This window comes from Sciurus carolinensis, chromosome 3 (genome assembly GCF_902686445.1).
Source record: "Sciurus carolinensis chromosome 3, mSciCar1.2, whole genome shotgun sequence".
NCBI classification, from domain to species: domain Eukaryota; kingdom Metazoa; phylum Chordata; class Mammalia; order Rodentia; family Sciuridae; genus Sciurus; species Sciurus carolinensis.
Genome location: NC_062215.1, coordinates 83,739,271 through 83,751,728, shown reverse-complemented (window position 1 = coordinate 83,751,728; position 12,458 = coordinate 83,739,271). Strand labels below are relative to the sequence as shown.

Below are 12,458 nucleotides of genomic sequence, written 5' to 3'. Positions count from 1 at the left end.
CCATGTGAAGTGGCATATAAGGAATATTGAAAGAAAATGACATTATCAGAGAGATGCTCAATTCTAAATTGATCTCTGCACAGAAACTAGAAACAGGATCTTTAATAGTAGGCAGAATTTTTGCTGACCTTTTCTTTCTACATTCAATATCCCTTCCTCTCTTCTCTGACAGGAGAATCTTATTGTATTTCAGGTTTAAAAAGTCATGCCCTTCATTATTTTTTCTTCCCCCAACATGTGTTTTCATCACACCTTGTATATTCATTGATGTATCAGCCATCAGCTGTTCTCACATATACCTATTTATAAGTATCTTCTATGAGACTCTCAGAGAAGACTATGCCTTATCCCTTGTATCTGAAGATACACTTATTTTTTAAACATAATAGTTAGCTCAGGAGGTATTTTATCAAGGTTGTATCCACTTTCTTGTTCTCATAACTATTCAACAAATTATCTTCACTAATTGTTGTTTTAAAATTCTGATTAAATTTTAATATAAAAATATCATAGATCACAGTATAATAGATTCCTAGTATCCATAGCTTGCATTAACAACTGTATCAAGAGCTACTCTGATTATAGCTATGCTTTTAAATAAAGGCATAATCAAATGAAATAGCATAATTTTAAAAGCTAATAATATGTGATGTGCAAGATTGACTGTTTAGCCTGCAATAATCAGTGTAAATATATGTTTCTATAGATTGATAATAAATCTGTTGCTCATAAAGGGGCTTTTGGTTTGTGTGTATGGGAATATTGTTTTGTGATATATCTATCTGCAGAAATTTTTCCCTTAATTTCTCACTATAAATCATCAGATTGAAAGAATCAGGTTGATGCTCTAATAAGGAAGAGCAAATTTGACAAGAAAAGATTTCATACAGCACTTTCTTCTTTTCTGTTTACTACCTGCACAAGAAAACATATTTCTAGTAGTTAAAATGACACACTTAAAATAGTTTAGTAATTTCTCATTTACCTGTCTTTAAACTGACAACATTCTTGGTAATTGAACCCCCTCACCAAATGACCATTTAAAAAATTGTGAACATAGTGTATTTCAAGGAGAATATATACTTTAAATCATCTTCCTTCATTAGCATCAAACTTTATCTAATCATAACCCCCATTTAATGTCTACAAAATTGAAAAATTATTTTTTCTAAACATAAATCTGCACATGTCAACAGACAGGATGTAAAGAGAAACTTGTATTTATATTTCAAGGGAAAATTATGTGTATCCTATTACCTATCATCATAATACCTGTCTGAATTGTTTTTGTAAGTCATTCATCATCTTCGAAGTAAATAATTTTCTTGATGTGTTGTAGAAAAAATACATCAATATAGAGAATGATGATGGCATGATTATAGTAATTATCACATATAACATGGACAGATCCTACCATTTAATTCTGTTCTAAGTCATTACAGAGCTTGTAAGAGTCACATTAAGGAGAAGATACAAGATGAACAACCTGTGAGAAATTTTCTTCACTGGAAATAAAAGAAATCAAAGGCTTTGAAGCAGTTTTGATTGACAATTTTATTCTGGCTAAATTTCAGTGCAAGTTATAATTATTGATATTTTTATTTTCAAAGGGATTAAAATAACTTTCTATTGGGAATGGTATTACAAATGATCATCTAAAATATGAGAAAGTAAAGGAGACCACAGACTAAAACTATATTATTCAAAAAGTTATAATAATTTTTATTGCTGGTTTTCATTTTCTTTTACTGGACCCTTTATTCCTCAAGAGTGGAAATCAAGTTACTGCCATTTTTCCCCTGGTGTCTTACAAAATGTTTGATATACAGAAAGCAGTATGTGTCCTGAGTCTGACTCATGCTGGTTTGCTAGAGTTGACTATTAAATTTTCAGAAATTGTGCAAGCTGTTAGGCATTGTGTTGGTAGCTTGAAATCAGGCACTGTGGGAGTATTTATACAATGAAATTGGCATGAAAGCATTTTCCCCCCAGGAAGTAGGTTATTAAACATTTATTAGCATTCTACTAGAAAGAATTCAATAAATGTTGAGTGAACAAAGAATGTGTAAATGATAAACACAACTTATTGATAATTGAGATAATAAAAATAAATGGAAACTGCCCATGTAGTAAATCATGGCATTAAACAAGATGAAATTAGTATAATCTGGTATCAAGCAGGACTCCAGTCCTCCAGGTTTTAGCAATGATCACCTGTGTATTCTCATGCAAGATTTTTTTATTCTCTGAGGTTTAATCAACTTGTGGAATGGTGTGTGTGTATCTTTCAAAACTGTTGCTAACAATGGTCACAGTATAGGAATATAATGGAGAGTATGAACACTGATTGCCAAAATATATTCGATTAACTCCCAGTAAACTGACATCTTTAGTAAGATCAATAAAAGTGTCAGGATGGGGAGGGGGTTGGGCAAGGAAAGATAATGGAATGAGACAAACATCATTACTCTATGTACATGTATGATTACACAAATGGTGTGACTCTACTTGGTATACAACCAAAGAAATGAAAATTGTACTCCATTTGTGTACAATGAACCAAAAAATAATTTAAAAAAAGAGTGTCAACAGTTTCACATGATTTCATCTTAGGCATATGAAATGCTTGAAGGGAGAAATAATAAGAGAAATTTGTTAGGCAAGAAAGAAAGGATCTAGAAGATCCTAGAATTTTATCAAATCAAAAAAACATTTTGATGTCCATACACATCCTGCCTTATCTTGGGGTTCACTACTGCAGTTTGTAACACAAACTGATGTTCTCTTAAAATCTCTGTAGCTGCCTTCTGAATTGTGCAATATGTATCCAGTATAATTTAGAGTAAAATTTAGGTCAGTATGTGGTAATGCTTTGAAGATGGTAGTTCATTTAGGTTATATATTTGGGGTCAACTTAATTAAGATCACTTTTTAAAATCTACTTATGTTGTTAGCTAGTTGATTTTTCTAAAGTAGTATGAGCCCTTTGGTGGGGATGTGTGGATAGAATCGCAGCTAAATTGAAGTTTAACTGAAGTTTAGCTGAAGTTTAACTTAGGCACTAAAACAGAGACCCTGCATCTAATAGAAGAAAAAGTAGGCCCAAATCTTCATTATGTCAGCTTAGGACCTGACTTCCTTAGCAAGATGCCTAAAGCACAAGAAACAAAATCAAGAATTAATAAATGAGATGGATTCAAGCTAAAATGCTTCTCTCAGCAAAGGAAACAATCAATAATGTGAAGAGAAAGTCTACAGAATGGGAGAAAATTTTTACCTCATGCTCCTCAGAGCACTGATCTCAAGGATAAATAAAGAATGGGAGAAAAAACTTAACACCAAATAACCCATTCAATAAATGGGCTAAGGAACTGAACAGGCACTTCACAGAAGAAATAAAATGGATCAAAAATATATTTAGATAGGCGGGCCAAGATGGCGGACTAGAGGGCGGCTGCATTTCACGTTGCTCCAGGATGCAAGATTCAAAAGAGGAGATAGTGAGAGACTTGGGACCAACTCAAAGCTGCCGGGTGAGTCTCTCCCATTGGGGAGGCGTCCCGGATGGGGCAGTAGCCCTGGAACGCAGGGAATTTGTGAAGTGGAGTTGCTTGGCAAGACGCCCCTCCCCCCACTGGAGCGGTAAACACGGACAACTGGGATCATCAAAGAGGAGGCGGCTCAGCACAGCACTTGGACTCGAGCAACCACTGGGGCTCTGGGCAGCTGCCTGAGAAGGAGCTGCGTGGCGAGCTGTTTAGACCCAGAACGACCGCTTATGAACACTGGGGGGTTGCCCGGAGGAAGAGGAGGAGCGCGGCGGGACGCTTGGTCTAGGAGTGACTGCATCAGAGCCACAGGCAGTTGCCAGAGGAGGAGCTGCGTGGTGAGCTGTTTGAACTCAGAGCGAGCGCTCCTGAACACCGGGGGACTGCCTGGAGGAAGAGGAGGAGCGTGGCGGGACGCTTGGTCTAGGAGTGACTGCATCAGAGCCACAGGCAGTTGCCAGAGGAGGAGCTGCGTGGTGAACTGTTTGAACTCAGAGCCAGTGCTCCTGAACACAGGGAGGTTGCCCGGAGGAAGAGGAGGAGTGCGGCGGGTTGCTTGACCTAAGAGTGACTGCATCAGAGCCACAGGCAGTTGCCAGAGGAGGAGCTGCATGGCGAGCTGTTTGATCTCAGAACAACTGCTCCAGAACACTGGTGGCCTGCCTGGAGGAGGAGAGCAGTGGGACGCTTGGTCTAGGAGTGACTGCATCAGAGCCACAGGGGGTTGCCAGAGGAGGAGCCGAGTGGTGAGTTGATTGGACTAAAAGCAACCGCTCCTGAACACCGGTGGCCTGCCTGGAGGAGGAGCGTGGTGAGTCACTTGGTCTCAGAGCCACCGCTCCTGAACACCCGGGGGGCTACCCCAAGGAGGAGGAGGAGGAACAGGGCGGGTCACTTGGACTTGGAGTGACTGCCTAGGGCTACGGGTGGTTGGCGGGAGGAGGAGACCCGAAGTAAGTTGTTTGGACTCCTAGTGACTGTGTCGGAAACCGGGCAGCTGTCCGGAGGAGGAGGTGTGTGGCGGGTCTCTGGGTCTCGGAGCTATTGTATGGGGCTCCAGGTGGTGGCTCAGAGGAGGGGCTGCATAGCCAGACGATTGGTGCAGAGCAGGGTCCCAGGAGCTAGGTGGCTTCTTGCTGGAAAAGCCTCACAGAGACACGCCTAGGGGCGGAGCGAAGTTTCCAGGGCGGCGGGCAGATTCTCTGGGAGAGGCAGCCTAAGGAGACTCGCCTGCGAAGGGTGAGGCTCCCAGGCCCAGGACGTAGGTCCGGGCCCCTGGGATCCTTGCAGAGGAAGACAGCCCAGCCCAGGTGGTAGTTGTAGATTGAGGGGAACCTCTAGGAGGGCAATTGACCAGCAAGACGTCCCCACCGAGTGAGTCTTCCCGGCCGGGGAAGGTTTTCCCACAGGGACGGTAAAACCAGAGACACAGGCACAAACAGGCCTTGCCTCAGCCCGCAGTCTAGTTCCCCATTGGATGACCATTGGTCAACAAGTGGAGGCACCTCTGCCGACTAGCAGGGAATATATGCCACCAGAGGGTCACCACCCCTAGAGAGGCAGCTTCTTCGTGGAGCTCTGCATTATCAACCTCCTCCAAGACTTCAGGCTACTGAAGGATAAGAGGGGATATACTAGTAATCTTCAGGGACATTATAAGTTGATAGAGGAAATCTGCAATATCTTAATGACCCACTGACTCCTGAACAATATGAGAAAACAAGGGAAGAAAATGCCCCAAACAAATCTAGATGTTACATCAATAAAATCCAACGACAGCATGGCAGAAGAAATGACAGAAAGGGAGTTCAGAATGTACATAATTAAAATGATTAGGGAAGCAAGCGATGAGATGAAAGAGCAAATGCAGGCATTGAACGATCGCACCAATTGACAGTTAACAGAGCAAATTCAGGAAGCAAAAGATCATTTCAATAAAGAGTTAGAGATATTGAAAAAAAACCAAACAGAAATCCTTGAAATGAAGGAAACAATAAACCAAATTAAGAACTCCATAGAAAGCATAACTAATAGGATAGAACACCTGGAAGACAGAACTTCAGATATTGAAGACAAAATATTTAACCTCGAAAACAAAGTTGAACAAACAGAGAAGATGGTGAGAAATCATGAACAGAATCTCCAAGAACTATGGGATATCATGAAAAGGCCAAATTTGAGAATTATTGGGATTGAGGAAGGCTTAGAGAAACAAACCAAAGGAATGAACAATCTATTTGAAGAAATAATATCAGAAAATTTCCCAAATCTGAAGAATGAAATGGAAAATCAAGTCCAAGAGGCTTATATGACTCCAAATACACAAAATTAAAACAGACTCACACCAAGGCACATTATAATGAAAATACCGAACATACAAAATAAAGACAGAATTTTAAAGTCTGTGAGAGAAAAGAACCAAATTACATTCAGGGGGAAGCCAATATGGATATCAGCAGATTTTTCAATCCAGACCCTAAAAGCTAGAAGGGCCTGGAACAACATTTTTCAAGCTCTCAAAGAAAATGGATGCCAACCAAGAATCTTATACCCAGCAAAACTTACCTTCAAATTTGACGATGAAATAAGATCATTCCATGATAAACAAAAGCTAAAAGAATTTACAAAAAGAAAGCCAGCATTATAGAACATTCTCAGCAAAATATTTCATGAGGAAGAGATAAAAAACAAAGAAGCAAATCAGCAAAGGGAGGAATTATCCTAAAGGAACTGTCAAATAAAGGAGGAACCAAGATGTGTCAAAAATTTTAAATATGAACCAAATGACTGGGAATACAAATCATATCTCAATAATAACCCTGAATGTTAATGGCCTGAATTCATCAATCAAAAGACATAGACTGGCAGATTGGATTAAAAAGAAAGATCCAACAATATGTTGCCTGCAAGAGACTCACCTCATAGAAAGAGATACCCATAGACTAAAGGTGAAAGGATGGGGAAAAACATACCATGCACATGGACTCAGTAAAAAAGCTGGAGTATCCATCCTCATTTCAGATAATGTGGACTTCAAGCCAATGTTAGTCAGAAGGGATAAAGAAGGACATTTCATACTGCTTAAGGGAAGCATAAATCAGCAAGATATAACAATCATAAACATCTATGCCCCAAACAGTGGCTCATTCATGTATGTTAAACAAATCCTTCTCAATTTTAGAAACCAAATAGACCATAACACAATAATACTAGGTGATTTTAACACGCCTCTTTCACCACTGGACAGATCTTCCAAACAAAAATTGAAGAAAGAAACCATAGATCTCAATAACACAATCAATAATTTAGACTTAACAGACATTTATAGACTATAGCATCCAACAAAGAGCGAATACACTTTCTTCTCAGCAGCACATGGATCCTTCTCTAAAATAGACCATATGTTATGCCACAAAGCTAATGTCAGCAAATAGAAGAAGATAGAGACACTACCTTGTATTCTATCAGATCATAATGGATTGAAGTTACAAATTAATGAAAGAGTAAAAAACAGAAACTACTCCAACACCTGGAGATTAAACAATATGGTACTATATGATAAATGGATAACAAGATATTAGGAAGGAAATTAAAAAATTCTTAGAGGTAAACGAGAACAAAGAAACATCATATCAAAATCTCTGGGACACTATGAAAGCAGTACTTAGAGGAAGATTTATTTCATGGAGCGCATTTAATAAAAGAAGTAAAACTCAAAAAATAAATTACCTAACACTACAGCTCAAAGCCCTAGAAAAAGAAGAACAGACCAACACCAAAAGTAGTAGAAGACAGGAAATAGTTAAACTCAGAGCTGAAATCAATGAAATTGAAACAAAAGAAACAATACAAAAAATTGACAAAATAAATAGTTGGTTCTTCGAAAAAATAAACAAAACTGATAAACCTTTAGCCACACTAACAAAGAGAAGATGAGAGAAAACCCAAATCACTAAAATTCGGAATGAACAAGGAAATATCACAACAGACACGACTGAAATACAAAACATAATTAGAAGCTATTTTGAAAATCTATACTCCAACAAAATAGAAAATTTCGAAGACATCAACAGGTTTCTAGAGACATATGAATTGCCTAAACTGAACGAGGAGGACATACACAATTTAAGTAGATCAATTTCAAGTAATGAAATAGAAGAAGTCATCAAAAGCCTTCCAACAAAGAAAAGTCCAGGACCAGATGGGTTCTCAGCCGAGTTCTACAAAACTTTTAAAGAAGAGCTCATTCCAATACTTCTCAAAGTATTCCATAAAATAGAAGAGGAGGGAACTCTCCCAAACTTATTCTATGAAGCCAATATTACCCTGATACCTAAACCAGACAGAGACACATCGAGGAAAGAAAATTTCAGACCAATATCCTTAATGAACATCGACGCAAAAATTCTAAACAAAATTTTAGCAAATCGCATACAAAAACATATTAAAAAGATAGCGCACCATGATCAAGTGGGTTTCATCCCAGGGATGCAAGGTTGGTTCAACATCAGGAAATCAATAAATGTCATTCACCATATCAATAGACTTAAAGTCAAGAATCCCATGATTATTTCGATAGATGCAGAAAAAGCATTTGATAAAATACAGCACCCCTTCATGCTCAAAACACTAGAAAAAATAGGGATAGTGGGAACATTCCTTAACATTGTAAAGGCCATCTATGCTAAAACCATGGCTAATATCATTCTAAATGGTGAAAAACTGAAAGCATTCCCTCTAAAAACTGGAACAAGGCAGGGATGCCCTCTTTCACCACTTCTATTCAATATCGTCCTTGAAACTCTAGCCAGAGCAATTAGACAGACCAAAGAAATTAAAGGGATACGAATAGGAAAAGAAGAACTCAAACTATCCCTATTTGCTGATGATATGATGGTATACTTAGAGGAACCAGGAAATTCCACCAGAAAACTTTTAGATCTCATAAGTGAATTCAGTAAAGTAGCGGGATATAAGATCAATGCACATAAATCTAAGGCATTTTTATACATAAGCGATGAATCTTCAGAAAGAGAAATTAGGAAAACTACCCCATTCACAATAGCTTCGAAAAAAATGAAGTATTTGGGAATCAATCTCACAAAAGAGGTGAAAGACCTCTACAATGAGAACTACAGAACACTAAAGAAAGAAATTAAAGAAAACCTTAGAAGATGGAAAGATCTCCCATGTTCTTGGATAGGCAGAATTAATATTGTCAAAATGGCCATACTACCAAAAGTGTTATACAGATTCAATGCAATTCCAATGAAAATCCCAATGATGTACCTTACAGAAATAGAGCAAGCAATTATGAAATTCATCTGGAAGAATAAAAACCCAGAATAGCTAAAGCAATCCTTGGCAGAAAGAGTGAAGCAGGGGGTATCGCAATACCAGATCTTCAACTCTACTACAAAGCAATAGTAACAAAAATGGCATGGTATTGGTACCAAAATAGAAAGGTGGATCAATGGTACAGAATAGAGGACACGGACACAAACCCAAATAAATACAATTTTCTCATACTAGACAAAGGGGCCAAAAATATGCAATGGAGAAAAGATAGCCTCTTCAATAAATGGTGCTGGGAGAATTGGAAATCCATATGCAACAGAATGAAACTAAACCCATATCTCTCACCATGCATGAAACTAAACTCAAAATGGATCAAGGACCTCGGAATCAGACCAGAGACCTTGCATCTTATAGAAGAAAAAGTAGGTCCAGAGCTTCAACATGTCGGCTTAGGACCAGACTTCCTCAACAGGACTCCCATAGCACAAGAAATAAAAGCAAGAATCAATAACAGATAGATTCAAACTAAAAAGCTTTCTCTCAGCAAAGGAAACTATCAGCAATGCGAAGAAAGAGCCTACAGAGTGGGAGAAAATCTTTGCCAATCATACTTCAGATAGAGCGCTAATCTCCAGAATCCAAAGAACTCAAAAAACTCTACACCAAAAATGTAAATAATCCAATTGACAAATGGGCTAAAGAAATGAATAGACACTTCACAGAAGAAGATCTACAAGCAATCAACAAACATATGGAAAAATGTTCAACATCTCTAGTAATAAGAGAAATGCAAATCAAAACCACCCTAAGATTCCATCTCACCCCAATTAGAATGGCGATTATCAAGAATACAAGCAACAACAGGTGCTGGCGAGGATGTGGGGAGAAAGGTACACTCATACATTGCTGGTGGGGCTGCAAATTAGTGCAGCCACTCTGGAAAGCAGTGTGGAGATTCCTTAGAAAACTTGGAATGGAACCACCATTTGACCCAGCTATCCCACTCCTTGACCTATACCCAAAGGACTTAAAATCAGCATATTACAGAGATACAGCCACATCAATGTTCATAGCTGCTCAATTCACAATAGCCAGATGTGGAACCAATCTAGATGTCCTTCAATTGATGAATGGATAAAGAAAATGTGGTATATATATACAATGGAATATTACTCAGCCATAAAGAAAGATAAAATTATGGCATTTGCAGGCAAATAGATGAAACTGGAGAATATCATGCTAAGTGAGATAAGCCAATCTCAAAAAAACAAAGGAAGAATGATATCGCTAATAAGTGGATGATGACACATAATGGGGGGTGGGAAGGGTTAGTGTTGGGGTTGGAGTTGGGTTTAGGGAGGGGGGCAGGAATGGAGGAAGGAAGGACTGTATAGATGGAGGGGAGGGGTGGGAGGGGTGGGGGGGAAGGGAAAAAATGGCAGAATGAATCAAACAACATTACCCTATGTAAATTTATGATTACACAAATGGTATGCCTTTACGCCATGTACAGACAGAGAAACAACATGTATCCCATTTGTTTACAATAAAAATAAATAAATAAATAAATAAAAAAATATATTTAAAAAACGTTCAACATCTCTAGCAATTAGAGAAATGTAAATCAAACTGCTCTAAGCTTTCATCTCCAATCAGAATGGCAATTATCAAGAATACAAGCAACTATAATATAATTGTTGGCGAGGATGTAGAAGAAAAGGTACACTTATACGTTGCTGGACTGTACATTGGTTCAACCATTATGGAAAGCAGTACAGAGATTCCTTAGAAAACTTGGAAGGGAACCACCATTTTACCCAGCTATCCCACTCTCAGTTTATACCCAAAATATTTAAAATCAGCATACTATAATTATGTAGGCACATCAATGTTTGTAGCAGCTCAATTCACAATAGCTAAACTATGAAACCAAATTAGATGCCCTGCAACAAACGAACAGGTAAAGAAAATGTGGTACATATACACAACAAAAATTACTCACCCTAAAAGAAGAACACAATTATGGCATTTGCAGGTAAATGGATAGAGCTGGAGAATATCATGCTAAGTGAAATAAGCCAAACCCCAAAAAACAAAGGTTGAATGCTTTCTCTGATAAGTGGATGCTGATTCAAAATGGGGCCAGATAGAGAAGAATGAAGGACTTTGGATTGGGCAGAGAGGAGGGTAGGGTAGGGGGTATAGAGATAGGAAGAACAGTGGAATGAGATGGACATTATTACCCTTATATACATGTATGATTACAGGACCCGTGGACATTATTACCCTTATATACATGTATGATTACAGGACCTGTGTGACTCTGCACCGTGTACAACCAGAGGAATGAGAAGTTGTGCTCTATTTGTGTACAGTGTGTCAAAATGCATTCTACTGTCATGCCTAACTAATTAGATTGAAGTTTAAGAAATAAAATAGCTGTATATCAAGGAGAATACATACAAATATTGATTAGAACATAAATCAGATCACACTATGTTGTCTGCTTTTTACTAAACAACTTGCTATGGACATCTTTCTATTTGAATACATATGAATCAATTTTATTTCTTATTTTTATATGTTGTCCTGTTGTATGAATGAGTCAAAATATAATAAATTTTCTTGAAATTTTAATTTTCACAATGCAACAATGAACATTTATATGTATGTGTGTGTACACATACGCATGTATGTGGAGAGAAAGGTTACATACATGTCAAATTACATATGTGAAAAATATGTTGTTTTCATACAGGGGTAAATATTTCTATATGTAAAGTCTTTGAGTTATAAAAGCTAGGAAAATGAGACTTTCCATTTAAAATTTGGACAGATACAACTAAATTGTTCTCCAAAAAGTATGCTCATTTATATTTTCTCCAAATGTATCAGAGTATCTGTTATATAAATGTTCAAAAATACTTAAGTCATCTCTTGTATATTTGTAAGTCTGATATATGAAGTGTCTAAAAATCTGTACTAATTGTTTATTGAATCCAATCACCCACATATTTCTTTAGTCTTTATATTTTCTCTCTGTATTTCTTCATATTTTTTGTTCCTGTTTCTTTTGGGTTTGAATATATTTCCTTTTGTCAGTATGTTCCAAATACTGTTTCAAATTTTAATTTGTTCTTAAGATTTCTCTATAATTTATAGAGAAATTATAATTTATAATTTATATTTTATTATTATTATTATCATTATTATTATTATTTGTACTGGGACGTGAACCTAGGAGTGCTTTACCTCTCAGTTACATCCCCAGTTCCTTTTATTCTTATGTTGAGACAGAGTCTTGTTAATTGTCCTGGCTGGTCTTAAACTTGTGATCCTCCTGCCTCAATCTCCCAAGTCACTGGGATTATGAGCATGTATGCCCAGCTTCTCTTTGGGGCTTGTTATCATACCAATGTTTAGAAAATTTTATGTTGTGAAATATTATTTTTCTTTGTTGATAACATATATGCAGATTTTCTTACTTTTCCAGTATTACATATGTTTTATATTTAAATACTTGATCTGTCTAGAACTTGTTTGGTGAAATGAGTGAACTCTGTCTTACTTATTATCCAGTGACTGGCAGTTATTGAATGATCTCCCTTCCCT

The 12,458-nt window shown here is 37.4% G+C and overlaps 1 protein-coding gene across 1 annotated transcript in view; it reads left to right on the top strand.

Moving 5' to 3' along the window:
- Nucleotides 1–12,458, top strand: part of Dpp10 (dipeptidyl peptidase like 10) — a 1,299,115-nt gene that overhangs the window by 224,899 nt on the left and 1,061,758 nt on the right. The window lies entirely within an intron of this gene.